We start from the raw sequence: 5,655 nt of genomic DNA, 5'->3' as shown, positions 1-5,655 counted from the left end.
GTGAATACCCCTCGTGAAAGTATATTTTGTTTGCCTGCGATGAGCGACAAAAATAACAAAACAAAACCCTTATTGCTGGAAATTGGGCCTGATTGCTAAATAGTCCCCTTAGTTCTTCCTGGTACAGGAAAAGTCACCTGTGTCTTTATTGTATACATTTTTTTCACTGATTTTATAAATTTTTTATAATGCCGTAAAAAGTTATATGAATCTAAAAACCCTACTACCATGGATGTAAGTAGGTATTTAATTGCCACATACCAAAAGTTTGTTAAGGGCCCCTATGTACTGTACCACCCAATGGTTACAAAATGTACATAACACATTTACAGTAACTTTGACAAGGAAGATGGGCCCCCTTCAGCTCTGGGCCCCATAGCAGCTGCTTTTACTTTCACCTATGGTAGTTACGCCATACTTACCGACTTCTGATATTCCCTTCACAGGAGAAGCCTGCGGAGGAGAAGCAGGTGGGCAGTGTTGGGTGCGGGGCTGGCCGGGTCGCATTATTAAGCCCCGCCCCCTCACGGGAGTTTCGCAACGAATGGCACATATTTAATTAGGGGGCGGAACAAAAGGCACAATTCTCATAGAATTGCATCATAAGTCCCCACCCCATACGCACGGACCTGCCGATCCTTGGGAATATTCTCCCCATTCTAACCACTTCACTAGGAAGTGGGCGGACTGCAGGAGAAGTGCCTACACTTTCGGGAGTGTGGGGGTTACCCAAAAAATCGTGAGCCTCCCACAGGTCCCGGGAGGGTAGGCAAGTATGAGTTATGCCCATGCCTACTACTACAGAATGTTCTATAGATATGTTTATTAAAAATGTCTAAAAGGCATATGTATTAAACACATTTGCGGGAAAACCCATAAAAATTTTTAGCATTCCCTGAATGTATTAGAGGGGTTCCGCAGGAGATATTCAAAGCATTCTGGAGTTTGTTGCCGTTAGCCTATAGCTACATATTGTATAATTTACTAGGAAAGGGATCCAAATAGCGACAATAAGAGTTTGTAATTATCGGGTCTAAACTCCAATAAATAATAAATGCGCCCCTTAAGCACTTACATACTTGTGCCTCATACTGCAGTAATGTCACATGAATAAGCTGAATATTGCTTCTGGACAGGAAATTGCTGCCTTCTCTATGATTATAGTAGACTGTTTCACTTTAATAATAATAATACCCCTTATTAGTCACAGAACCATACAGTCGCCAGCTTTCCTACCTGATTAAACTATAGATCCCCCAGCACAGAAATTGTTGTGTCTTTGTGTTTGCCCCTATGTTATATTATTACTCATATTATAAACACATGCTTGCCTAGTCTCCTGGAATGTCCGGGAGACTCACACATTTTTATGGAGTGCCTCGGACCTCCCAAATCCAGCACACTTCCAAAACAATTGGTGGGATGGGGAGCACAATGGCACAAATTGTGGGTCCATGGGGAGGGGGATGGGCCGATGTGGAACTATATCTATAAGAACCGTGTCAGTTTAGCCTCACTCCCCCTATACAGACCTGCGATTCGCAGCAATATGCCATGAGGAGATGGGGGTCTAATGACAGAAAACACTCGGTAACACACCCCTCAGCTGCATGAGCTGAGAAATCAATGTGTAAACATTATTACAGTAATACACATAAAAAACACTGCTACATCAATGCCATGTGTAACAATAATATGCATGTGTAATCATTATTACAGTAATACACATAAAAAACACTGCTACATCAATGCCGCGTTTAACAATAATATGCATGTGTAAACAATATTACAGTAATACACATAAAAAACACTGCTACATCAATGCCGTGTTTAACAATAAAATGCATGTGTAAACATTATTGCAGTAATACACAAAAAATACTGCTACATCAATGCCATGTGTAACAATAATATGCATGTGTAATCATTATTACAGTAATACACATAAAAAATACTGCTACATCAATGCCGCGTTTAACAATAATATGCATGTGTAAACATTATTACAGTAATACACATAAAAATCACTGCTACATCAATGCCGTGTTTAACAATAATATGCATGTGTAAACATTATTACGGTAATACACATAAAAAAACACTGCTACATCAATGCCATGTGTAACAATAATATGCATGTGTAAACATTATTACGGTAATACACATAAAAAACACTGCTACATCAATGCCATGTGTAACAATAATATGCATGTGTAAACATTATTACAGTAATACACATAAAAAACACTGCTACATCAATGCCATGTGTAACAATAATATGCATGTGTAAACATTATTACAGTAACACACATAAAAAACACTTCTACATCAATGCCATGTGTAACAATAATATGCATGTGTAAACATTATTACAGTAATACGCATAAAAAACACTGCTACATCAATGCCATGTGTAACAATAATATGCATGTGTAAACATTATTACGGTAATACACATAAAAAACACTGCTACATCAATGCCATGTGTAACAATAATATGCATGTATTGCAGTGTGTTAGCCTTTCCATGAAAAGGCTTTCTTTATATCCAGTGCATTGTTCTGTAAGGAAGAAGGTAAAAGATGGATCGATTGTATATACAGTATACCGTAGAAAACAGCTGAATCCACATTAAATTCACACAAACATGCAAATACATACATACACACACACACACACACATACATACAGTAAAAGCTTGATATACCTTAAATATATAGGTAAAGCCAGAACCATACTATACATACAGTATATATAGAAAAACCATACATACAGGACACACACACAGATCTTGCCATACAGATACACAGAAAAAGAGTCACACTAAATTCTCGCTGTGTGTGAATTGGCTTTTTTGGTGGATAATATTTTTTCTGTGCATTTAGTATAAATCTGTCTCTTTCTGTGGATCCTGCTTTTTTAATGCATTTAGTTTGGATCCAGCTTTTCTGTGTATTTAGTATGGATCCAGGTATTTCTGTATACAGTATTTAGTATGGATTCCATTTTTTCTGTATACAATATTTAGTACGGATCTGACTTTTTCTGTATGCAGTATTTAGTATGGATCTGACTTTTTCTGTATACAGTATTTAGTATTGATCTGTCTTTATCTGTATACAGTATTTAGTATTGATCTGGCTTTTTCTGTATACAGTATTCAGTATTGATCTGACTTTATCTGTATACAGTATTTAGTATGGATCTGTCTTTTTCTGTTTACAGTATTTAGTATGGATCCAGGTTTTTCTGTATACAGTATTTAGGGCCTGATTCAGACCCACTCGCAAGCGGCTGTCCGCTCGCAAGTGGGTCGATGTTGTGCACTGCGCATGCGCACGACGGCGGGAGCTCCGTCGTGCGCATGCGCCAGACGCGACGAGCGAAGGACTTTCCTTCGCTCGTTGTGTCTGATCAAAGGGGGTGTGCTGTCGATGTTGATTGACAGCACGCCCCCTTTGGTGGGCGTGCCGGGGGGGAACTGGTCAAGACCATCGCGGCCATCAAACTGCACGCTCGTATAGGCTGTGGGTGGTGACCCACAGCTATACGAGCGTCCAGGAGGACGCTCCATAATTATGGAGGGCGGCCCTCATTCAGAGCGTGCGCTCTGCTCAGAGCGTACGACTCTGAATGAGGGCCTTAGTCTGGATCTGGCTTTAAATGTATACAGTATTTAGATTGGATCTGGCTTTGTCTGTATACAGTATTTAATATGAATCTGGCCTTTTCTGTATACAGTAGAACAGATCCAGCTTTTTTCTGTAAACAATATTTATATGAATCTGGCTTTTTCTGTATACAGTATTTAGTATGGATCCAGGTTTGTCTGTATACAGTATTTAGTATGGATCTGGCTTTTTCTATATATAGTATTTAGTATGGATCTGTTTATTCCTGTATACAGTATTTAGTATGATATGGATCTGGCTCTTTCTGTGTACAGTATTGAGGGGCTTATTCATCATACGATAAATGGCTAGGTAACCATGCATATTTAAGTTACCAGGCCATTCATTATCAGGTGTCTGAATAGGACCAACAGAAACTCTGAGAGAGTATCTCCCGAGGCGAGATGAATACTTCATTAGGCCCCTGAGTATGGATCTGACTTTTTCTTTGTATAGTATTTAGTAAGGATCTGTCTTTTTCTGTATATAGTATTCAATATGGATCTGGCTTTTTCTGTATACAGTATTTAATATGGATCTGACTTTACAGTATTTATCATGGCAAACATACAAAAAAGAATTACAGATGCACAACTCCAACATTATTCATTATATATTAATAATACACATTGCAATAGAATTTTGCAAATAAAAGAGGTTTTAGGCATAATCATGGCCAAGGTTATGGGCCTACCCACCGCGCCCAGGTAACCGCTGAGGGTAGGTCCCTAACATACTGGGGTTGAAATCAGTGGTGGAACTAGAGAGTGGTGGGCCCAGGTGCCCCCCCCATCCCACCGCCACCCCACCCATTCCTGGCACCCCAACATTTTTTCACAACCCCTCACCCCTCCCCAGTAATTAAATACAGTGTCTGTCCTGCTGCCCAGCCTTGTTTTCTCACCACCCCTCACTGCCCCCCCATTCAATAAATTCAGTCTGTCCAGCCCGAGTGTGTCAGCCTCGTTCTCCCCCCAAGCCCCAGCATGTGTCTGCCTCGTTCTTCCCGCCAGCATGTGTTCCTTCCAACCCCAGCATGTCAGCCTCTTTCCCCCGCAGCCCCAGCATGTGTCAGCCTTTCCCCCCCAGCCCCAGCGTGTGTCTGCCTCTTTCCCCCCCAGCATGTGTCAGCCTCTTTCTCCCCCAGCCCCAGTGTGTGTGTCAGCCTTTTTCCCCCCCAGCCCCAGCGTGTCAGCCTCTTTCCCCCCCAGCCCCAGCATGTGTCAGCCTCTTTCCCCCCAGCATGTCAGCCTCTTTCCCCCCCAGCCTCAGTATGTGTCAGCCTCTTTTCCCCCCAGCCCCAGCGTGTCAGCCTCTTTCCCCCCCAGCCCCAGTGTTTGTCAGCCTCTTTCCCCCCCAGCCCCAGCGTGTCAGCCTCTTTCCCCCCCAGCCCTAGCGTGTGTCAGCCTCTTTCCCCCCCAGCCCCAGCATGTCAGCCTTTTTCCCCCCCAGCCCCAGTATGTGTGTCAGCCTCTTTCCCCCCCAGTGTGTGTTAGCCTCTTTCCCCCCCAGCCCCAGCGTGTCAGCCTCTTTCCCCCCAGCCCCAGCATGTCAGCCTCTTTCCCCCCCAGCGTGTGTCAGCCTCATTCCCCCCCAGCCCCAGCGTATCAGCCTCTTTCCCCCCCAGCCCCAGCATGTGTCAGCCTCTTTCCCCCCCAGCCCCAGCGTGTCAGCCTTTTTCCCCCAGCCCCAGTGTGTCAGCCTCTTTCCCCCCAGCCCCAGTGTGTCAGCCTCTTTCCCCCCCAGCCCCAGCGTGTCAGCCTCTTTCCCCCCCAGCCCCAGCGTGTCAGCCTCATTCTCCCTCCATCCCCAGCATGTCAGCCTCTTTCCCCCCCAGCCCCAGTATGTGTGTCAGCCTCTTTTCCCCCCAGCCCCAGCGTGTCAGCCTCTTTCCCCCCCAGCCCCAGTGTGTGTCAGCCTCTTTCCCCCCCAGCCCCAGCGTGTCAGCCTCTTTCCCCCCCAGCCCTAGCGTGTGTCAGCCTCT

This window comes from Taudactylus pleione, unplaced genomic scaffold, assembly GCF_031769625.1.
Source record: "Taudactylus pleione unplaced genomic scaffold, aTauple2 ptg000206l, whole genome shotgun sequence".
Taxonomy (NCBI): domain Eukaryota; kingdom Metazoa; phylum Chordata; class Amphibia; order Anura; family Myobatrachidae; genus Taudactylus; species Taudactylus pleione.
This window is presented reverse-complemented; position numbering follows the sequence as displayed.